The 24,742-nt window shown below is 42.1% G+C and overlaps 1 long non-coding RNA gene across 4 annotated transcripts in view; it reads left to right on the top strand.

Moving 5' to 3' along the window:
- LOC138762208 (uncharacterized) overlaps positions 1-24,742 on the top strand; it is a 170,733-nt gene that overhangs the window by 137,550 nt on the left and 8,441 nt on the right. For 3 of the 4 annotated variants that reach the window (XR_011356825.1, XR_011356823.1, XR_011356822.1), the window contains 2 exons: positions 9,219-9,356; positions 9,997-10,238. This is a non-coding gene — a long non-coding RNA (uncharacterized lncRNA). Of the gene's footprint in view, positions 1-9,218; positions 9,357-9,996; positions 10,239-24,742 lie in introns of those variants that run through there. The other variant, XR_011356824.1, reaches the window with a different exon arrangement.

The following is a 24,742-nucleotide window of genomic DNA, read 5'->3' as shown; positions in this document are numbered from 1 at the left end:
AAGTGTGTATCATGGTTAATGTGATTTATGGTGTGAAAAATAAAAAATTAAATAAGAAACAGGAAAAAAAAGAAAAATTCTCATAAACTTCATCTTAAATTATGGATCATTAGACCTCCCTGCACCAGAGTCCGGTGGGATCATTTCAAGCTGCGATACTGAGATGTAATAGGTTTAAGGCTGAGACAGGTAGGCTGTAGCATTATGACAGAATTAGTAGTTCAGGGGATTAGGCAAGAAATGGAGGGCGTCCAAAGATCAGTTCAGAAAGGAGGAGGAGGCATGGCCGACTCCGACATCCACTTCGCGTGTTGGTTACACTTTGGGCCAATGTGATTGAATATTGATTGCAGGTGCCTCACCTGAATCAGCATGGACTTTGTGTGGTGATAATTGATTGTGTTTACCAAGGCACTGAATAATTTCCAGGCATGTGATTCTCTCTGTTCACTCGAGATTTTATCCAATTCAGTTCTCTGGTTTTGACAATTATTTGAAAAATAATCTCTCAACTTTTCATTACTCAATGAAATTGGAGCAGTTCTGGATCATTTGCCACCCATAAAAAAAATTACATTCAAATTCTGCTCCAAACATCACTGCCTTTGGAGTACCTGCCCCCCTGTAGACAACTGTAGTGAATGAGGCATTCATGTCCTCTTCATTTAAACTGGCTCCAGTAATTACCATGATTTTATCAGTGATAGCGGCATGTTTTACAAGGTACTCCTGAGTTAATAACCGATTGAGGAGGATTTTCATTTGCTGAATATTTATTGGTGGATGGTGAGGGCTTTATTGTCTGTGGAATTACATGAATTTTCCAATGGTAAGAATTTTGTCGTGATGAAACTAAGGATAGGATTTTTTTTGAGGATTGGAAAGGCACCTTAAGTGTCAGTGCTTTGTGGGCCAATAAATGAGTTTTTTTTTTACAAGCCTGTCTTCATACTATTCTATTGCATATGTGAGCCAGTGAAATTCCTGTGCCATGGAATGAATCTTTCACTATTACTGGGATCAAAGGAAGAAAGTTATCTTGTGGATTTGAGTTGCAGGTAGAGAGGCCTGGGGTTGATATGAGTTGGTTAGGCATCATTTCGAACAAGAGTTGGACTCAAAACTCCAAAGATCAGTTTGGGCATGAGAGAGAAGTTAAATGTTTCTGTAGGGACATGGTAGATGCTGTGATTGGCTAATAAAGGAGGGAAGAGTGCATGTTCAGATTATAATTGGTTCCCAGTCGGAACGGGCCATGATTGGCCTGCTGGAATTCTCATTATGTTTGCAGTGTGAAATTCAAACAGGCAATTTCCTGAGTTAATCTGGCAGATTCAAATGGCAAACTAGCAAGTAAACTCAGCAACGTATGAGTCCTGACAATGAGCTCTTCCTCCCTTTTGCTGACTGAAGAACCCCAAGGTTGTCTGGAGCTGAGACATCAATCAAAGGTCATATAATTGGTATTGTCGGTCTTATTAATTTCAAAGAGTTTAAACTTGAGCTCTGGATCCAACCCAACTGGTCATAGACAGCAGAACACTTTAAACCCATTTTGCGAACAGACACTGCACACACCAAATTCAAAAGAAAGTGTCTGATCGGCAAATACAGCCTCGCCAAAGTTAAAGGGCACCAAGTCTTCATCTCAGTATATGGTGCAACGACTTGAGATATTTCAAAACATGGAAGCTATTTCTCAGGCATAAAAAGCTGAGAAAATTAGACCAATAGAAAGTCTCTAAGGCACAAGTATTTTTAGTATTTAACTACCCCAGAATTTCCTAGACAGTTGATTGTGAAACCTCTATCTATGTTACTGCATCCCCCTTTCTATTTCATTGGCTGGAGCCCAGTTCCTGATCTGAGACCCACAGACCCAACTGGGGGTTGGGTTGGAGTTAGGTTAGCAGCCCAGTACTTTCTCCGGGTCTGGATGATGGGCGACAATAGCAAGTGCCTGTTTATGGTGAGTGGAGAAAAGTTTAGGGGAGACACCAGAGATAATTTTTTTTTACTCAGAGAGTGATGCGTGACTGGAATGCATTGCCAGGGATGGTGGTGAAGGCTGGTACAATGGGGACATTTAAAAGATCCTTACATAGGCACATCTTCAGGCTGACTTCCAGGCCATTCAGAGCCAGCTCTTCAGCGCTTGACGTCCTGCTTTGCGGAAACTGCCAAAATGTTTGGCCTGGAAGTCAGCCTGAAGAAAACTGAGGTCCTCCATCAGCCAGCTCCCCACCATGACTACCAGCCCCCCCACATCTCCATCGGGCACACAAAACTCAAAACGGTCAACCAGTTTACCTATCTCGGCTGCACCATTTCATCAGATGCAAGGATTGACAATGAGATAGACAACAGACTCGCCAAGGCAAATAGCGCCTTTGGAAGACTACACAAAAGAGTCTGGAAAAACAACCAACTGAAAAACCTCACAAAGATAAGCGTATACAGAGCCGTTGTCATACCCACACTCCTGTTCGGCTCCGAATCATGGGTCATCTACCGGCACCACCTACGGCTCCTAGAACGCTTCCACCAGCGTTGTCTCCGCTCCATCCTCAACATCCATTGGAGCGCTTACACCCCTAACGTCGAAGTACTCGAGATGGCAGAGGTCGACAGCATCGAGTCCACGCTGCTGAAGATCCAGCTGCGCTGGATGGGTCACGTCTCCAGAATGGAGGACCATCGCCTTCCCAAGATCCTGTTATATGGCGAGCTCTCCACTGGCCACCGTGACAGAGGTGCACCAAAGAAAAGGTACAAGGACTGCCTAAAGAAATCTCTTGGTGCCTGCCACATTGACCACCGCCAGTGGGCTGATAACGCCTCAAACCGTGCATCTTGGCGCCTCACAGTTTGGCGGGCAGCAACCTCCTTTGAAGAAGACCGCAGAGCCCACCTCACGAACAAAAGGCAAAGGAGGAAAAACCCAACACCCAACCCCAACCAACCAATTTTCCCTTGCAACCGCTGCAATCGTGTCTGCCTGTCCCGCATCGGACTTGTCAGCCACAAACGAGCCTGCAGCTGACGTGGACTTTTTACCCCCTCCATAAATCTTCGTCCGCGAAGCCAAGCCAAAGAAAGAAGACATAGGCACATGGATGAAACAAAAATAGTGAAACAGAAAAATTAGATCATTGTGGAGTAGATTTCCTAGGTCAGCACAATTTCATGGGCCAAAGGGCCTGTACTGTGCTGTAATATGTGTTCTAAGTGTTCACTGTTCTTGATTGATGTCTAGTATCCAAGTCTAAACCACACCAAATAGCACTTTTTGATTGTAATATTTACAGTAATGGGCAGATCATGTTATGTACGGAACATCTTATTTCATTTCAGGTTGGGTTTGGTTGATCAAGCTTTAATTTTCTATCAGAGTAGACTTCTGCCACTGAAGTCAATGTACAAGTATACTGGACCAACTGTAATTATATTTCCTGCTTTATTGTTACCATTCAGGGTCATTTTTTTTCATACCAAGTATTCTCAATGATTTTTTACACACATCCATGATTGTTTATAATGTCGTAAAACGGAGGCTCACCATACTGGTCGGACAGGAAAGGAAGTTGAAGGTCACTCCTCTCCCCCACCTCGTGTCATTGAGTGAAAGACCTGCCCACAGCCAATACCACCTTATGGTTGGTCAGCTGAAGTCACCTGACAATGAGTCACCAGGAGTCACGTGAACTAGTACCTGGTCAACCGCCAGGTGCTGGGTATAAAACTAACCTTGTGCTCCAGCCACTTGCTTTCTCCTTTGTCCTCTTACTGAAGTAACTGAGGCGCTCCAGACTTGGGAGCGCCAACAGTGCTGGAGAACTAATTATGAGGCGTGTAGGCGGGTGAGGGCTTTCTTTCACATGTACTTCAAATGGAACCATCATAGGCTGTGTGATCTGATTTGTAAATAGCTTCTGTAAGTTGAGTGCCATGCCTGCTTGTCAGGGGAGCGGTGGCAGGTATTGTTTGTTTTAACCCTCTGTAGTTGTGGTTGTTTGTATCGTACCTTATATCAAAATCGATTTGCATGCAGTTGTGTGTGTCTCCTGCTCTGTATTTGTTCCCCATCGTAAAGTTCACAGTTTAATATTACCACTTGTCCAGGGCTATCACTCTTTGAACCCTTCGAACTTGTTCCCCACCACAAATGTGAATGTCCTTATTGAAAATATAAATTCTATATCTGCCCTTTTCCATCCCTCATCGTTGGCATCTTGTGATGTATAGGATTTGTTACAATTATTTTGCTCAGCTAAGTCACACAAGTCATACACCAAATCATGAATCACGAACACTGAGCGTAATATTGGTTCAAAATATGTGGTTTTAACAGCGTGTTTCATTTTTCTGAAAAATAGGGTTCAAACTCTGACCCCTGACTTTGGATTGCACATAAAGCAATGAACAGCACCAAGCTGCCAATATGTCTGGCTCAATAACACCGTGTGCTTGACCTGAAACAGGAACCAAGATCTATTATCTGATATAAGCAAGGAAGTCTGAGGAACAGTTGGAAGAGTTTAACTAAAAAAGGCAATGCACCAGAGGCCGTGAACGGAATTTCTATGTCCAATAATGGATTCGCAGGAGAAACATGTTATCCTGGGATGGGTGATACCATTTATACAATGAGGCAGAATTTTTGTGTTTATCTTATTTGCAGAAATTACTTAAATATCATAGAAAATTAATATTATGCAGGGTCCTAAAAATCAATGGTAATAGTATAAATGTAATTATTTATATGCAGTTAGAGTTTATGAAATATAGGTGATGTCCTATTTGAAGTTATTAGGATTGATTTTAGTTTTACATAATTTCAGGTTGTTGACTCAATGGTAAATCTAACGTAATTCATTCTTGATCTAAGGATCAGATGTTTCAAGTCCAAAGAGCTCTTGCATTAGGCTTGCAATTGCCCGGCCTAATCTCAACAGAGAGGTTACAGATTCATAAAAACATCCCCATCACCCTCAGTTTCTGACTCATTTACGCCTATTTCTATTTGAGCACACAGAACAAACATGCTCACTCTCCCATTGAAATCAATCATTTACAATATATTCCCTCCTTATGCAGGGACCTTTTGTACATTTAGGCAGATACTACTACAACTGAACTGTCTCTGATGTGTGACTTTCTATATGATTTCATCTTGCCTTCTTTCCAATTTACAGATTGACGATTGGTTTTGATTTTCTTTACAACTTAAAAGTTGAATTTAAGAAAGAAATCCAATGATCTCATGGGGCACTTTTAAGCTTCCAATTATAATAAGATTCTTGACTAAATGGATTTTTTTTCAATCAGTAAACATTTAAAGTCGAGACACTATTTTACCCAATGATTTCTTTCTTATTTTTCTTGACAATGCTCACATATCTAAAAACCACTTTAATGTCTGCATCTGTGGTCACCTATTAAATGGGGAACGACACATTAGGGTTGGTTAATTCACTCTTGGCCTGGGGCATATTTTCCATGTTATAATTCACCGAGTTGGTCATGAGCTTCAACCTGAGGTTCGTTTCTTTGCAGAAACACAGCACTATTCAGACTTACTGCCTGACATGCTGAGAATGCTTGGGGTCAATAGTCCGCTGAGCCGATGTTAGTAGATTTTTAAACTGCCCTGCTCTCTATGAGGGAGAGAAATTACTGCAGCAAGCAGAAAATTTCTGTGAAGCTGGTGGGAGATCAATTGATGGAAATCAAAGAAATATTGGTCCCTTTTTGGCACCGAAGGCTGAATTAGCATCATGGGGGTCACTGCCGGCCAGGGTTCTGTTTTCACCAATGCTGCCTGTCTCTTGGAGGAGTACTGGGTACTGTTTCCATGGCAATGCATTTGCCCTCTGGCCAAGAGATGAAATGAGCATCAAACACAAAGACTCAAGATTCAATTTATTGTCTTGTGCATACGATACAAAGACATCTTTCCTTTGTTTGCACTGGAAACAGTGGAGTTTTAGTTTGATTTGGATGCCATGTTCAGCACAAACTCATGGGCTGAAGGGCCTGTTGCTGCATTAAAATAAAAAAAGAACCTTGGAGAACTCAGCAGATCAAACAGTGTACTTTATCTTCTTCTTTGGCTTGGCTTCGCGGACGAAGATTTATGGAGGGGGTAAAAAGTCCACGTCAGCTGCAGGCTCATTTGTGGCTGACAAGTCCGATGCGGGACAGGCAGACACAGTTGCAGCGGCTGCAGGGGAAAATTGGTTTGTTGGGGTTGGGTGTTGGGTTTTTCCTCCTTTGCCTTTTGTCAGTGAGGTGGGCTCTGCGGTCTTCTTCAAAGGAGGTTGCTGCCCGCCAAACTGTGAGGCGCCAAGATGCACGGTTTGAGGCGATATCAGCCCACTGGCGGTGGTCAATGTGGCAGGCACCAAGAGATTTCTTTAGGCAGTCCTTGTACCTCTTCTTTGGTGCACCTCTGTCACGGTGGCCAGTGGAGAGCTCGCCATATAACACGATCTTGGGAAGGCGAAGGTCCTCCATTCTGGAGACGTGACCCACCCAGCGCAGCTGGATCTTCAGCAGCGTGGACTCGATGCAGTCGGCCTCTGCCATCTCGAGTACTTCGATGTTAGGGATGAAGGCGCTCCAATGAATGTTGAGGATGGAGCGGAGACAACGCTGGTGGAAGTGTTCTAGGAGCCGTAGGTGATGCCGGTAGAGGACCCATGATTCGGAGCTGAACAAGAATGTGGGTATGACAATGGCTCTGTATACGCTTATCTTTGTGAGGTTTTTCAGTTGGTTGTTTTTCCAGACTCTTTTGTGTAGTCTTCCAAAGGCGCTATTTGCCTTGGCGAGTCTGTTGTCTATCTCGTTGTCCATCCTTGCATCTGATGAAATGGTGCAGCCGAGATAGGTAAACTGGTTGACCGTTTTGAGTTTTGTGTGCCCGATGGAGATGTGGGGGGGCTGGTAGTCATGGTGGGGAGCTGGCTGATGGAGGACCTCCATTTTCTTCAGGCTGACTTATATAGCAAAGATAAAGATGGAAACTAACGCTTCAGGCTTGAGCCGTTCATCAAGGTATGAGCAAAATGTAGGCAGTTGCCCAAGCAAAATAGTGGGGGGAGGGGAGAGTAGGGGCCGGAGTACAGTCGCACAGAGCTGGAGAAAAGAAGACAGAGTGAATGGGAACTGAGAGAGAGTGGAGAGTAGGCTAGCTGAAACCAGAGACGTCCATGTTAATGCCATCCGATTTGAAAGTGCCAAGACAGAAAATTAGGTGTTGCTCCTCCAATTTACAGAGTATATAGAAATGTTTTTGGGAAATAAATTGGGAAAGGTTTGTCAGAGTAGGTCACATGCAAACACTTTAAAACAGATCTTACTTGAACTACTGGAGCTCTGTCCCATGGTAGACATGTCGGCTCCACAGCTTTTGCAAGAGCTTTGGAGAGTGCTCAAGAGACTTCACTAATGGATTGTTGTTTACTAAAGGCAACAGAAGAACAATCTTGCTGGAGCCATAAGCCGCTTTCATGTGCATTCTCCACCAAGAATGCACCTGCAGAAGCGGATTCAGACCTGTGGAATGGTCGTTCAGGTGGCAGCACTAAAAGCGCAGCACTGGCCACCTGAAAGGGACAGCTGCACGGGAGGCACCTCAGAGCTCACTCTGGCTCCTGTCCCTTCAGAATGTCGGGGTTGGGGCAGCCAGCGTGGGATGTCAGCACTGGGGCAGGCGGCACGGGATGTCAGCACTGGGGCAGCCAATGCAGGATGTCAGTGCTGGGGCAGGTGGGATTTCACTGGCCACCCCAGTGTTGACATCCTGCTCTGGCCACCCCAGCCCTGATGTCCAACGCTGGCCGCTCTAGCCCTGACATCCCACACCGGCTGCCCCTGCCCTGATGTCTCGTGCCGGGGGGGGTGGTGCAGTGGGGAGGGAGGGCTGTCAGGCACTCGCCAGCTGATTGTCATCCACTTAGCAGCTGCTTTCAAGTGGCTGCATTCAGGTGCCTAGGAGGACTTCAGTGCTCTGGCGATTATCCCTCTCAGAGGAAGGTTGGAAAGTGCACCTCGGAGGCGCTTCCTGCTCTCTCTGGTGGCCTCCTGACAGCTGCATAGGGGTAGAATATGCAACTTTACATCGGGGTATTTTGGCCACCTGAAAGTGCCTACAGATTGTCTGGAAGATAACTTGTTGTTCTAAGAGGGTCATGTGGTTTTGCAAACAGAGAGAGTCAAACAGGCTTTCTCTCAGAGAGAAAGAGAGGGAGTGACACACACAGAGATTGCTCTACAGTGTTACAGCCAGCAAGAATAGATGGGACTGGAACAGGGCAAGCTGGCAAGCTTGTGGAAAGCCCTATTTGGAAGATGGCCTGGTCAAAGTCCTTATGGTTCATGCAAGAGGAGAGGACTGGCTGTCTAATGTTTCACTTGGAATAAGAGAAAAAAAAGGAACTCTGTGGTGACCTGAAAGAAAGAGGTTATCATCTGGAGAACCCTGAGGGGGAAAGTTTCAACAGGAAGACATTGGAGTGGCTGATTAAAAAGGAATCAGTTGTGGATCTCCTGGAACAACCACTCTCTCTGAAAATGCCGCTGAAAGCAGCTGCGAATGGACGGGCTGATGGCGTCGCAATGAGGAGTGCAATTTTTAAAATCGTATAGTTAATTATGTTGTGCAGGAGAGCTGCCTGAGTCCTCGGACAGTTTTTAAAAATATTTTATTTTTCATTAGCATCAATGAAAAAAAACAACATAATCATACCAAATAATAAAAAGATGCAAAAAGAATACATAATTTTATAGTTTCTTCCCCTCCCCCCACCCTCCCCAAAGAAGTAGGAAAAAAAAGAAAAAAGCCTACCTGAATTTATCATATATCATTCATTGGTTAATTCAATTTCATGTTTACAAATATAATCTTAAACCTCTAAATTATCTAGGGTGAGTTGGAGCGGGAGTAGCAGATGCTGTAGATGAACTCTTACCAATGAAATCCATACAAGGTTTCCAAATCTTATAAATTTTTTCTGGTTGATTCCATAAATTATACATTATTTTCTCTAATGGAATACATCATTGTCTAATTTCCACGTTACGGTGATACATTTCTTTGCTACTGCTATTGCTACACTTAAAACTTCCTCTGATAAATATCGAACTTTGAGTCCTCAGACTCCTTGAACAGATCTCCACCAGCTCTCTTACCTGCTCTTCTGTTGCCATTTCAGATATAGGCCTCTTTCCCTTCTTGGTGCATATGTTTGATGTCATGGAGATGGGTGGCACTACTGCACCACTTTCCCCATCTCACTCAGCTCTGGAAGATGGCAACGCTGGATCAGCCTTATAGGCCTTCTCCATAAAAGGTAAATTCACCTTTTTTTTCATTGAGCCACCTCTAATGAGAACAGATCATATCCTGAGTGGTTGATTATTGCTGCTGCTCTCTGACAGCAGTGTTCCATGTAAATTTTCTAGATGGTGGGGTGTTCTGCCTGTCACTACCTTTTGCAGTGCTTTCTATTCAGAGGTATTGGTGCCCCCATACCAGTCTGTGATACAACACACTTTCCTTTCAACATCTATAGAAGTTTGTCAAGGTTTCCAATGTCATACCAAACCTCCGCAAACTCCTATGTGGAAGTAGAGACATTGACATGCTTTCTTCGCGATGACATTAGTGTGTTGGTCCTTTGAGACTCCCATGAATTTAAATTTGCTCACCCTCTCCACCTCTGAACCCTCAGTGACCACTGAATCATACACCTTTAGTTTTCCCTTCCTAAAGTCCACAATAAGCCTGTGGGTGCATGATTTCACAATATGGAATCTTCTCCCTGATGGGAGGAGGGAAGAGGGTATCGAGGATGGGATGAGTCCTTCAGTGTGTTGGCTACCTTTCCTGAGCAATGGCAGGTGTAGGTGGAGTTGACAGGAAGGAGAAAGATTCACATGATATTCTGAGCTGCAATCACTACCTTCTGAGCTTCCCTGATTTTTTTTCAGATCCACTCTTGGCCAACATAGCTTTCAACTGTGACATGACAAATATATGAAGGCAATTCTTTATTCCCTCCTCAAATGATTCAAAATTATCATTAAGTTCTGGACTGTTCAGCAGTAGTGAACATCCCAGGAGTGAACAAGAAGAAAGGACCTAAGTTTGAATTTTAGTATTGATAATTTTTTTTAAATTTTTTTTTGATGTTAGTATCTTTATTTGTTATGTTTTATCTTTTTTTTTGCGTAAGGGTTTTTTTAAAAATATAATTATTGTTCATTTTATTAACTCTTCACTCTTTCACTCTTTATTTCGGGGGGGTGGGGTTAGACTAACTTTAAGCTAGGTCATTAATGTTGTGTACTAATTTGGGGGGGGGGTTTCGTTTATTTAGTCTGCCGATGTAGTATTGTAATTTTTATTATCTTATGTTTAATCTTTTTTCTGTAACTTTCTATTTTATTCATGTTATAAAATCTTAAATAAAGTTTAAAAAAAAAGAAGAAAGGACCTATACCTCATTTTTCATTTATTTTTGTTTTATTGTCCCTATGTTAGCAATCATCTCAGTATCTGATTGATGAATTCAAGACCAAACCAAGCAGTTATTCCAGATCTTACTTGTATATCCTGTTAAGATTGTAAGGAATGGGACTTCCTTCAGGAATTATGAGGTCACAATGAGTAATGCAAACGAGATCAGTTTCAAACTAATCAAATAGACATTTTTGTTCTCAAAGGTTGCAGGCCACCAGTTTGCAGTGGGAGATAATATTTGGAACATGATCATCTTTTCCATTTAAAAAATACTTTGTTGATATTTAATGGCACTGAAATAAACCCCATTAAGTTTGAGGCATACTGAGTTATAAATTGCACGGGGTGGGTGGGGGGGGTGGGGGATGGGTGGGAGACAATAGCACAGGGAATGTCTATGTTAATCAAACTACATTGAAACCCCAGGATGAGATCAAGGTTGTGTCCAAACTTGTAATGTGACAACTTAACACATGGCTATAGGAATAGGGACACAAGGGACTGCAGATGCTGGAGTTGGGGAACAATAAAACCCCAAAACCGCTGGAGAAACTCAGCCAGTTGAGCAGCAGCTGTGGGGAAAACGGAATTGCCCATATCTTGGGCCAAGACCTTGCATCAGGACCCTCCGATGCAAGTCTCTCGATACAGAATCCATCAGAGCCCTCCTGATCCAAGTTCCTTTGATACAGAATCTAAACAAACCCTTTCCTCCACAAATGCTTTTCAACCTGCCGAGTTTATCCACCAGTTTTGTGCTTTGTTGGCTATTGACATATTTATTCAGTCAACCAACATTTAAGAGTGTTTGTGTATTCAGAGAGACATCCCTCAACCTGGTGATGTATTGCTTTGGGTGTCTGGGCTCACAACAAAGAGGACTGAATATTCGAACATGCTCTGTCAGTTGAGATGTGCTCCCTTTTTAAATATGTTTCCTGGTACTCTAAATCCTATGCCTGAGCTATGCTCCACAGTAGCCATTCTCGACCTTTTTATGGCTATGGCCCCCTTAGAAATCTGCTCAAAGTTTATAGGCCCCCAGTCAAGGTTTCTTCCATACTTCTCTCCCATTGATTATATAAAACCATTAAAAATATTTTATGATTTCAATCCATGCCCCCCCCCAGCTAAATGTGCTGTGACCCCCTTTGAGAATGGGTGCTCTACAGCAGGGGTTCCCATTTTAGGGTACATGTACCCCCAGTAGTACGTTTGCACTTTTCAGGGGGTACATTGGGTCTGAGAGATTAACCACTACTGTACAATATATTGCTGGGCATCCCATCAGATACTGCACAACCAGATAAAATTCCTTCACCATCAGAGGGAAGGATTGGTCGGATGATACTGGGTGATCAGGGCTATAGGTGGGTCTAGATTTATTCCATTTGCACCTTGTAAATCAGTGGGACATTAATTAAGCAGGAAGTGATGAAGTGGATTAGCTTTAATCATATCCATCACCTTACTGGTTTCTCTGCTGGCTACAGACTCAGTGGTGGTCATGCCATGGGTTCTGCATTCTCTCCCCCAGGCTGGTTTGTCAGTGGTCATGGGTTCTTTCCCTGCTGCTGCTACGGCTGCTGGTCATGCATCAGCTTCCTTTGCAAAGGAGAAATGTTCTAGTGAATGCTGGTCGATGTGTCTGGCTGATGTGTCTAGGATTGGATGTTGATGACCATGCATGCCTTTGCTCTTCAATCCCACTGTGGGCATCATATGAGCTCCTCACAAGCCATTAAACAATCTGTCTGTGGAGTATTCTAGGCCATTAAGGTTGGGATCCTTGCTCCACCTCTTTTATCCTTTCATCAATATTTCTGAAACCACAGCAGGAAATCAGGATGCCCTTTCTTGCCTTTCCTGTTCCATGATTTGTTTCCAAACCCCATACCGCAATTTCCACCATTCTTTCTTTGGCTTGGCTTCGCGGACGAAGATTTATGGAGGGGTATGTCCACGTCTACTGCAGGCTCGTTGATGAATGACAAGTCCGATGCGGGACAGGCAGGCACGGTTGCAGCGGTTGCAGGGGAAAATTGGTGGGTTGGGGTTGGGTGTTGGGTTTTTCCTCCTTTGTCTTTTGTCAGTGAGGGCTCTGCGGTCTTCTTCAAAAGAGGTTGCTGCCCGCCGAACTGTGAGGCGCCAAGATGCACGGTTAGAGGTGAGATCAGCCCACTGGCGGTGGTCAATGGGGCAGGCACCAAGAGAGTTCTTTAAGCAGTCCTTGTACCTCTTCTTTGGTGGCCAGTGGAGAGCTCGCAAAGAGCACCTCCCATTTAAGAAATGCAGACACAGGTTTCTTCAGCACAATCCAGCTTCAACTGCACCCACCACTCACAAAATTCGACCCGTGGATATGCGTTAAGACAATAAACAGCACAGTTAATGCTCCTGGACATGTTAATGAGGCGGGAGCACCAATCTTACATGGATTTTGCACCAAATGGGCACAGTTAAATTGGATCATGTGATTATGTACAGTTCAATTTCTCCATTTTACATGTCTTGAATGGAACATTCTATTCTTGGTGTTTATGTTGCTTCTCCCTCTACTGATTCCTTCTCCCACGTGTAGTGGCGATGTTACCATGCATGTGATGCCTGCCTGTCGACATTCAGCACCGGAAGCAGGTTCGCTGCGTTTTATTCTCTTTTGGACCATCAGCTGCCCTCTGGTCAATTCCTGGCATGATCCATAAGTACCACAAATGTTCGTATTTTATCTTTGGCTCTCAGTCTGGCACCTTGCTGCTTTTTAGCCATGAGCTGGGAAGAGCGCTTTAAATTATTTCTCTGACTGTTGCAGATTCTTGGCCAGAATCCAGAATCAGTGTTTAAACTTTTATCTGCGGCAGTTAGCTGATTTCCCAAAGCACCCTTTGCACCACCCCATCCAATGGAAACAGAAGACCTTTTGATTTCTTTTTCTATACTGCAACAGGATCCCAGTTATGGGTTGGGAATTGCATTTCAAATCATTTATACTATCCATTAACTGGTCTTCAATGTGTTCACTGAAGAATAATTTGAATCCTAGTGACATTGAAATCCCCTTACCAATATTCTTTTAAAGTCCTGTTTTTGATGTTGCCTTTTTTCATAAATCCATATTCCCCATGTTTAGAAGTTTTTTTTCATTCCCATTTTTGGTGCTAAATTCTCTTTATCTCCAGTCCACTCTTCACTCTCAAGCTCCATGTTTACCATTTAATTGTATTCTTGGTAAATTATTGATCCTTACAGTAAGGAGTAAGAATATTTTTCTCCTTGAGGGAAGAGTGTCACATGCAAGAGGGCCTGCATTTAGGTGAGAGGGGGAATGTTTAAAGGAGATGTGCGGGGCAAGCTTTTTTACGCAGAGTGGATGGGTCAATGCCTGAACTAGGCAGCCAGGAGTAGTGGGGTTGACAGACATTACAACAGTATTTAAAATGCTTCCTGGTAGACACATGAATGTGCAGGGAACAGAGTGATATGTCTCCTATCCCACAGCAGAGATTTACTTTGTTTGGGCATCATGTTCCGGGCAAACACACGGCCCAAAGAGCTGGTTCCTGTGCTGTACCATACCTTGTTCTCACGCATCTTGTTTTCCTGTTTTTAGCTCCTATTCCTGTCCTTCATTTTCTCACCTCACTCCAGTGGAGGCCATTAAGTACTGCCCATGTACTCATTGTTTTTTTTAAAAATCCCATCCCTAAGTCTTTCTTATTTTTAAAATTCTATTTCTAAATATATATAGAGAGAGAGAGATAGATAGATATTTATTAGAAAATGTATTCCTAATTTTTTTCTCCTTTAAGCCCTGCTTACATTCCAATGTTTTTTTTTGAAGACTGTTTATTTTCCCTAAGACCTGCTCCTGACATTTCTTTTAACGTCCTGTTCCAAGGGATTGTTTTCTTAGCCCTGTATTATTCTTTTTTTAAATCCTGGTTGTTGTTGGGCTCTTTTAATAAAAATGCAACCATTGGGATTTTCTTGATGGTGCCCCTGGGTGAGGTTTACTGCTACTGATGCATCCATCGAAAATAATGCCTCTGTGTTAACATTTCTAGTGGTTAACCATGAGGGGATATCTAAACTGTTGACTGAGATTCATTGAGATGAAACACTGATATTTTATTGAATAAATGAAACATATGACAAGCAAAATATGAGGTAGAATTCCCTGTCAGGAACAATGGTAGTAATATTGTACACACAGCTAAATGGTGCCTTTCTTCAGCACATGTTGGTGGAACCATATCTTTGTGAAGATTAGGATACACCCTTGGCTTGATATTTTGATAAATCTTTAATAAAATAGGAAAATATATTTCAATGTCAGCAGGACAAAGAGAATTCATCCATTTATTCAAAAGCTATCATAACTGTTGCATGGTTGAATATTTTTCCTAACTGTTTACATTGGACCACCTCCCACAAATTCACCACCTCCCAATTTATTTAAACATTCTTTCCTCTCATCTCCAGTCACGTTATTTCAAATCATTCACTTCACTGCTTCAGGACAGGCTGCCAGCTTTCGTAACTCCTCACTAAGTTCATTATCAGGTTTCCAAGTTCTATCCCTCCCTCCTTCAACTCCTTCTGGAAACTTGGACTTCTCTCAGGTCTCATTTGCCTACATCCTCCGTGCACCTGTCTAAATGTCTTTTTAAAAATTGAAATTGTCCCACCTCTGCTACTTCTTCTGGCAACTCATTCCACTTACCTACCTCCCTCTGTGTGAAAATTTTGCTCCTCAGACCTTTTCAAATCTTTTCTCTCTCACCTTCAATCCATGCTGTCTAGTTTCAGACTCCACTACTCTTAGAAAAGAAACTGAATATTTAGCTTATCTATGTCCCTCTTGATTTCATAAACATTTGATAGAGGTGTTAAGATAATGAGAGGGATAGATAGAGCTGATGTGGAAAGGCTTTTCCCATTGAGAGTAGGAGAGATGGATACAAGAGGTCATAGGTTGAGAACTGACGGGCAAAGGTTTAGGAATAACATGAGGGGGAACTTCTTTACTCAGAGAGTGTAGAACGGGCTTCCGGGAAAGATGGTGGAGGCAGGGTCAATTTTGTCATTTAAGAAAGAGTTGGATAAGTATATGGATGGGAGGGGGATGGAGGGATATGGGCAGAGTGCTGGTAAGTGGGATTAGAGGAGGGTACTTGGATCATTGTGGACGAGAGGGGCCAAATTGGCCTGTTTCCGTGCTGTGGTTGTTATATGGTTATCTACAATAGCCACGTCAGTCTCCTTCGCTATGATCTTCGTGCTGACCTGTGAGGGTGTCTCTCGTCATTAGAAGAGAAAAAGGGAGGAAAATTGGAAGTAAACCTGAAGAAAAGGAGTTTGAAGATCAAGGCTTCAAACCTGGCATAAAATTTATCATCTATCTATTAGCAGAGACCCTTACCTTCCTTTATATTTCTGAGACTTGGTCCATCTGCAACAGACACCTGAAAGTACTGGAGAAATACCAGAAATTCTATCCCTGGAAAACCCTCCAATTGACTGACAGGGTAAAGAAATCAAGGTCAGCGTCCTCTCCCAGACATTGAAGGTCTTAACTACATACAATCAGCACCACTGGGCAAGGCCAGTCATTTCCAGTCCCCACAGCAGACTGCCAAAACAGGTACTCTATTCCAAGGGAAGACCATTCTATGTGACAGAAAAGAAAAGTTGCAAGGACCTTGAAAAGATGCAACATTCCTACTGACTGCAAAGGCTACTTTGGCCTTGACTGCTCAAAATAGAAAAGGAGCTCTTAATATGCGATTGAGAGCCTCGAGGCCATGCATCAAATACACGTGAATGGCAGAAGGAGCGCACCAACTGAAGTTAACAGCAAAACACATTCCTAATAACAGGGTGAGTGGGATTCAATGTATGTTTAAGTGCAAACCTCATGTACAAGAATAAATGATTTTAAGTGGCTGTTTGTCTTCTTCCACTGGGTGTGATAAGGGTGAATTGCACCAGAAATGAAATGTTAAGGAGTCAAGTCAAGAATTTCGGGAAGACACTACAAAATTCATAGTAGCAAAGCGTGTCTTATTTTACTCGTTTTGATATTCTTATATGATGTTATTTCTGGACAGCGTGTATATAAGTTTCTAGAGCAGCCATTCAAACAAAATACAAGGCCACACATTGAGAGTGAAGTAAAAGTGTTGAGTTCGTTGAAGTTTGCCAGCTGGACCAGTAGCAGCTGTTTTGCAAAAAAAGTGCATACTCGTGAAAATCCTGAAAATTCCCAAAGAGAGCTGATACATTTTTTTTGTATTTTAACCTCGAAAAAAGGAAATAAACCAATGATACACTCATCGGATGGGCAGACATAACCAATTATCAATCACTGACTAAATGGAGCTTGAACATTTCAAGTTATCATGTCAAGTATTGGTTTGGGTGACACCCCACCCACATTTGGCTCATGCCTTGATGAAGAGCTGAAGCCCAAGATGTTGGATATGTACCTTTATGTTTGACCTGCTGAGATTCTCCAGCATTGCGTTTTTACTTCAATTGCAGTATCTGCAGACTTCTGTGATTTACTCTTAAACATATCCGTCTACAAACAATATTTATTTAATTGGATGGCTTATAATCATCGGTGTATGTTTTTATGACAACTGATAGATTTATTTTCCAAATTAATTAAATTGTTGATAATACTTCCATTACCAAAATATCCAATTTATTGTAAGGTACAATTTTTAAGAATTTTTTTTTGCCTCCCTATTTACTCAATGACCCTGAATTTTTTTTCTACTTCCTGCCTCTGACTAGCCGCAAGTTACATAGTTATTCTGGGAAAGTCTGACCAATTTTATGTGGATATACATTGAACTCCATGGAAGGCTGTTGTTTAAGTAGGGTGGGGTTGTGGGTCCTGACTTGCACAAAGCTCGGCTATAACAAACAGTTGGTGTGGCCAGTGCCCCTCAGCAGTTCATTTGATTCTTGCCCTCAAGACAGTTTCCACAGAACCTTTAGCTCCAGGTGAAGGTCAGTGTGAGATATTGAATGCATTCGACAGCCAAAGTGTGCTCAGGTGACCAGCACTTGTGAGTTTATGATGAATTTTTCCATTTCTAGTAATAGCAAACCTAAGATTATTTTTTCCTCCATTGTGTTACAAAAAACCAGAACATTTTACCCTATGCTTCATAACAATGTGGATTTTCACCACTGTTTGGGTTGGCTTCTGGTTAGATGGAAAAGGGACAGGAAGCTTCCATTGAGCATAAATGCCCATTTTTGTGCAAGTATATCCCAAATATTGATGTCAAAATCTTTTCAATAAGGCTATGGAAAATGATTTTCAACAGTGTACCCAGCTGCCCAAACGTATGAAGTGGCCAGCTAAAGATCTGGAGCCAAAATATTGGTAGACTTTCATTTGGTGGAAGACAACATCCTGGCAATGGAATCGTCACTCAGAAATGTGTTAAGAGAGTGACTTCCACATAATTCCCACTAGCACTTAATATAGTGGTTGTTTTTGGTGCCTGGCACTTGCTCTCATGCCCTCTCTTAACAGAGATCCTCATTTGGTAATGTGTGGGGAAAGTCACATAAGGAGACCTTCAGTAACATTTTAAGTCTTCAGCAATATCAATTCTTCAAATTCATATTGGGTAATGATGTCAGAGAACAAGCCCTGCATTTGTTCATCATTTAGTACTCACCAGGAGAATGTGACACCCTCTTGGTCTCATGAAGAGCAGGAGGTGGAAAACATCACCAGCTGCTGCAGGGGAGGTGGGGGGTTTCAAAGGTAAGGTTCACTATTCCCTCTGCAGGAGTTGGACATTTCCCTACCCACCCCAACCTTTTGCATCTCCCAACCTTCTCCACCAGAACATTTGGAGTCATGTCAAGTCACTCCTGTGCCCAATGTGTTGCTACTTACCAGCCAGTGAATCCCAGTAAACGGAAAGAGCCAACAAATACTGCCCCAGGAAAATGGAATCTAATTAATGCTCGAGTTCCAAACCTGGAGGTTCCTGGTGTAGCCGCCCCAGGCAAGTTAAAATAATGGCAAATTAGCAATTAGAATCAAGATTGTGTGCTAACTCAAGACATTCAAACAGTCGCCTCATTAGCCCAAAACATTTAGTGCCTGTTTTCTTCCTTTGGTCAAAATAAGCTTCAGGTGTTAGAGACACCAAAACTCTCTCAGCAAGAAACAGAGCAAAGATATAAAGCAAAACAGCCTCAAAGCAATAACTGTGCTGGCAGCTTGAGGAATTAAAAAATAACTGTTCAATCAACCTTTTTGGTGGTATTTCTTGTCAGTTTATATCACCAAAGGGAAACAGCATCTTCTCCAATTCCCTCCTCCACCTTGGAAAGCAGCCGTGGAAACAGAAACACTCCTCCTTTTCACTGGCCAAATGTGCTCTGCTGGCACCAAAACAAAACTGAGGGCCACCTGGGTTTAGGCTTTCAAACTTAACAGGACAATTGGATGCAACTGTTACCTTTTGCCATGATAATTACAGCATACTGGTTGAAATCTGTTTCTGTAGTTTGACATCTAATTCCTGGCTGTTTTCAAAGATGAAGGCAATGCAACAAGTTTTATGGAGAGGGCAGAAGAGATTTACCAGGATGCTGCCTGGATTAGAGAATGTTTTATGAGCAAAGGTTGAACGAGCTAATGTTCTCTTTGAAGCGATAGAGGATGAGAGGTAACAACAAAGGTGTATAAGATTATGAGGGGCATAGATTAGGATGAAAAGACATCACCTATTCCCCAGGGCGATGGCCAATAGCAAGAGACATCTGTTTAAGGTGAGTGGAGGAAACTTTATGGGAGACGTCAGAGGTAGGTGAATAGTGGGTGCCTGGAGTACACGGCATGGATAGTGGTGGTGGTTGGTGCAATTAGGACATTTAAAGCACACGGATTTAAGAAAAATGGTGGGGTAATGCACTGTGATGGAGTTAATGGTGGATTAGGTTCACATACAACATTGTGGGCCAATAAGCTTGAACTGTGCTGTAATGTTCTATGTTCTACATAGACAGGGATGGGCAACCCTTTTTTTAAAACCTTCCATTCCACTTTAAGTGATCCCTATGCCATAAGTGCTCTGTGTTTGGTAAGGGATTGCTTAAGATGGTATGTGAGTGGGAAGGGAACATTGAGAACCTCTGTTCCAGACCCAATTGTTACTGAAATATTTTGCTTGAGAAAAATTGTCATTGGCCCATTTCCTTTGGAGTTATGAAACCATGCACATAACGAGTCAATTAGGTACAATTAAAACAGTGGTTTTCAATCTTTTTTCTTTCCACTCACATACCTCCTTAACCAATCCCTTACTAATCACAGAGCACTTATGGCGTAGGGATTGTTTAAGGTGGAATGTGAAGTTTGTTTTAAAATGTTGCCCACCCCTGTACTAGGACTTGCCAGCTATTTTTCACATTTGATTAAAAGTAATTGGTATGTGTTTATTTTCTCTCCAGGTGTCGTAACCAGCAAAAGGAATCCACGTAAATGTCAATGAAATTCGTGGTTTGCTAAACAGTTCCCCTTTCACTTAATTTGTAATGTCTTGAGGAATGTGCCCTTGGACCACACCTGAGGACACTTCACACTTTGAAGGAAGAGTGCATTCTCTTCCTCCTGCCCCACATCCTAACTCTCATGAGTGCTCAGTGCCATGAAGCTCGATGCTATAAAATTTCAGGCTTGTAGTGTCTGGTTGGCTTTTTTCTGTGAAGCATGGATCTTGTTTAGCACTCCACATAAAAACATCCATCTTTGACCAATGAGGTATAAGGCAGCACAGGGTTTTAAGAAATTACAAAAATCTACCTCTATCCTTTACCCTACTTTATCAGTGTTCCTCTCCTGTCTGGGGAGAACCATGCTTAAGTTACTGATTTAGCGCTGGGAGACCTGAGTTATTGATCCAGAGACACAAATTCAAATCCCACTGTGGCAACTGAGCAATTTAAAGTAATTAAGTTTGCAATGAAAAGCTGGGATTGTTAATGGTGGCAATGAAACTAATTGGTGTAAAAGCAACATCTGGTTCACTCATGTCTATCAGAGAAGGAGATCTGCTACCCTTTATTCTGCTCTGTGTGTGACTCCAGATTCACCAGTGTGAGATCCACATCAAATGAACTAATATAGTGCAGCTATACAAAGCCTAATTTGACCGTACTAGGAGGCGTTCTGGACACCACACCTTGGAAGGTGTGCAGCGTAGAATGTCCAAGTGTAGAATTTAATTCTCCCTGATTTACAGTCATGTTATATTCCACTCCTGAACTTTGGTTCAAATTGAACCAAAGTTCAGAAGCTAAGAGTGCATGATTTTAAACAGTGCTTGATTTCTGAAGCACTGAAATGTGTAAATGGAGCAAAGAAAGATTCTGTCATTATAGGTAAAACCCAGATTTGCTGGAGAAACTCAGTCAGTCTCATGTCAGAGGTAAAGATATATTACTGACATTTTAGGCCTGAGCCCTTGATGAGAGAGATTCTCACCAAGACTTTCAGAGAATAATGAGATAAAGTTACAGAATCTAGGTTGCATTTGCTAGAATTAAGTATCACATTCACCCAACATGTTAAGACACGTGCAGAAGAGTTGTGATCCCATTGGGTGGCAGAAGCAAGTTCAAAGAGTGAAATATCTCACTCCTGTTCCAACATTCCATGTTGCTGAGCAATGTGTAACAGCAGAGTAGCAGGGTTAACCATATAACCATTTACGGAGCAGAAATAGGCCATGTCGGCCTTTCGAGACCGCACCGGTTCACTAGAACAACTCCACTAGCTCAAACCTCCCGCTCACCGCCACTGACCCTCCGACCCCCTCAACTCCATGTACACATCCAACCTCCTCTTAAATGACAGAAGGGATCCTGACGCAACTATCTCATTCGGAAGTTCATTCCATTCTGCCACCACTTGCTGAGTGAAAAAGCCACCTCTAATATTTCTCCGAAACTGTTGCCCCTTTACCCTTAACTCATGGCCTCTTGTTCCAACCTCCCCTGCCCTCAAGGGAAAGAGTCTGTTTATGTCTAGTCTATCTATTCCTTTCATAATGTTAAATGTTAAAATGACACTTTCCACAATTTCTTCCAACCACCCTGAAACACCCTTCCTGCCGTCATTGCCCCATTGCTTGAGCCATTTTTAATGTTCAGAATCAGAAATGGAATTTATTGTCATGGACATGTTTCCTTCCTTCTGCTCCAATGTTCTTTTTGAACTAGTTTACTGCCTTTTATGGTAATTTATGGAATTTCCATACAGGAATTTTATTACGGAATTACTCCAATGTGAGATATTTTGGAGCTGAATTAAGAGCTTTTAGATGTGTCTAAGAGTGAAGGTCAGACAGCATGCTCTAGTCACCAGCTTGTTTCCTCAGCAGTATATCAGTGCATCCTCCAGGCTATAGGCACATCTATTTTTATAATTGCCTTCATTGTACACACCTCAGGGCATCCTTATTTCTCTTTATTTCAGGCACCACAAGACAAACCATCTGGTTCTCTTACACATTATTGCCTATAATTTCGTAAGTATTTCTATCCAGTGGTATGCAGTCATTTGAGACTCTACTGTCTCATGCTGTTTACCTTTCCTTTGGTGAAACATGACTCCACTGAAAAGGAATGCAGGCCTGAACTTTCTTTCTCTGCACAGAGCAGTCACATAACTTTATAAAATAGAGACTGAGCTGTGTGTTAATGCTTGTCATACAATCAGCAGGTCATATTTCAACTAAAGAGAGATTAAGAACAAAACTTCAGTTAAAGAGGAATTCATTGTAAAGTCCCTTTAGGAAGAGCTAATAATGCATCGTCTCTTTGATGTATTTTCTCATGATGACATTTCCAAACAAAATCTAACACTGAGATTTTACACTATAACAATGGCCAACATAATTTTTTTTGTTCACTAAATCCAAAACGTGTATTTGAAATTTTACAGCCTGAATCTAAAGTGCTACAAATAAACTACTGAAATACTCAGTCTGTTCTATTGGTAAGTTCATTTGTACACTCAGTGAGACATTTTTCCCTTTTACTTAGAGTAATATTGAACTTTATTCATTTAGAGCAGTGGTTCTCAACTTTTTTCATTCCACTCACATCTTTCTTTTCTTCTTCTTTCTTTGGCTTGGCGGACGAAGATTTATAGAGGGGTACCACCTTAAGTATTCCCTATGCCATCGGTGCTCTGTGATTAGTAAGGGATTGTTTAAGGTGGTATGTGGGTGGAAAGGAAAAGTTTGAAAAACACTGTTTTAATCGTGCCTAATTGACTCGTTATGTGCATGGTTTCATAACTCCAAAGGAAATGGGCCAATGAAAAATTTTCTCAAGCAAAATATTTCAGTAACAATTGGGTCTGGAACAGAGGTTCTCAATGTTCTCTTCCCACTCACATACCATCCTAAGCAATCCCTTACTAATCACAGAGCACTGATGGCATAGGGATTACTTAAAGTGGAAAGGAAAAAGTTGAGAACCACTGCTCTAAAAGGATAAAGTTCAATATTACTCTAAGTAAAAGGGGAAAATGTCTCACTGAGTGTACAAATGAACTTACCAATAGAACTGAGAGCCACTGATTTAGAGGTCAGTTTTACAGTGAGAAACCACTGAGAACCATTGATTTAGAGGTCAGTTTTACAGAGAGAAACCACTGAGAACCACTGATTTAGAGGTCAGTTTTACAGTGAGAAATTTGAAATCGCTGCAGTAGATTAGTTATTGAAAGTTGGCAAGGATTGAAGTTATGGGAAAAGTGAGATTTAGTGCACAAATGGATGTGTGTGACCAAGTTTATTTACTGTAGGCAGTTTTCCAGAAAGAAGATTCAAGTATTGTATCTGGATATAGCCAATTACTGGATAACTCATCTTAGAGTGGTAAACCAAATATGGTTGAGTCAGATAATATGTGGAGCCAAAATCTATATTTAAAGCATCTCCCTTTTAAGCAGGACATGTAATTGTGCAACTAATGTTAAGACCATAGATCATAGGGCGTAGGAACAGAATAAGGCCATTTGATGCATCGAGTCTGCCCCACCATTTACTGTCCTTTTTAATCCCATTGTCCTGTCCTCTCCATGTGACCCTTGATCCTTCTCCTAATCAAGATCCTTTCTACCTTTGTCTTAAACATACCCAATGACTTGGACTCCTCAGCCATTATAGCAATGAACCTTAGATTTGCCACCCTCTGGGTAAAGAAATTCCTTCTCATCTCCAATCTAAAGGGACGTTTTGGTTTTATGAGGCTCTGGTCCAAGACTCCCCCACCATAGTCATGTCTAAAGCCAGCACTGAATTTTAGAGGGAAGTGAAATCAGTAAAAAAGGTTTGAGGCATGATCAATTAACCAGAAGACTACTGTAACTGAAGGCTTTTATTAGCTAGAGATGGACAGCATCTCTTGAGTTGTTGGCTCACACTGACCCAGGCTCGAAATGGGAGGAGGGTTATGGGGAATAAAGGGGAGGAGTCATGAGCTGGCCAGTGAGAGCAGGATAAACAGATAAGGTCAAAGGTATTTACATATACAAATGGTTTCACCACAAGGGTCAAGTACAATAGTTTGAGTCTTCCCATTGTTCTACTAAAGGAAATTCAGCCATAGATAATTTTAGTGGCCATTGCAGTCTGGTGGCATGGTCACCGTCATGAGGTCAGGAAAGTGGTGGTTGTGTACAGCTAGTGTCAGGAAATTTAAACATACAAAACAGACTAGAGGGCAGTGCAACGTAAGTGGCAGGTTAAACAAATCAGGTTAATTAGCAGATGAAGCTAGGGCTTAATTATTGCTGGTATTGCACTTAGATACGTTATGACACTGCAAGAATGAAAGCATGCAAGTGCTCTCAGGATGAAGGAAGGTGGAGGAGGATGGCTTTGTTGTGTCAAATGCTTTGGTGGAAACAGAGAAAGATCAAGTTCTGTAGATGTAGTCACGGAGAATGTTTTTTTAGGACCTTAATGAGAAGAGGTTGAGTGAACTTGGCCTTTCTCCTTGGACCAGCGGAAGATGAAAAGTGACCTGATAGAAGTGTTTAAGATGATGAGAGGCATTGATCATGTGGATAGTCAGAGGCTTTTTCCTGGACTCAACACATGAAAGTCATTGATGCACAATCAATTAAGCAAAGACTGAAGTTATTGGAACTGAAGGCTT

Source organism: Narcine bancroftii, chromosome 4, assembly GCF_036971445.1.
Source record: "Narcine bancroftii isolate sNarBan1 chromosome 4, sNarBan1.hap1, whole genome shotgun sequence".
NCBI lineage: Eukaryota > Metazoa > Chordata > Chondrichthyes > Torpediniformes > Narcinidae > Narcine > Narcine bancroftii.
The sequence above is the reverse complement of the archived record's forward strand: the minus strand, read 5'-3'. Positions and strand labels throughout refer to the sequence as shown.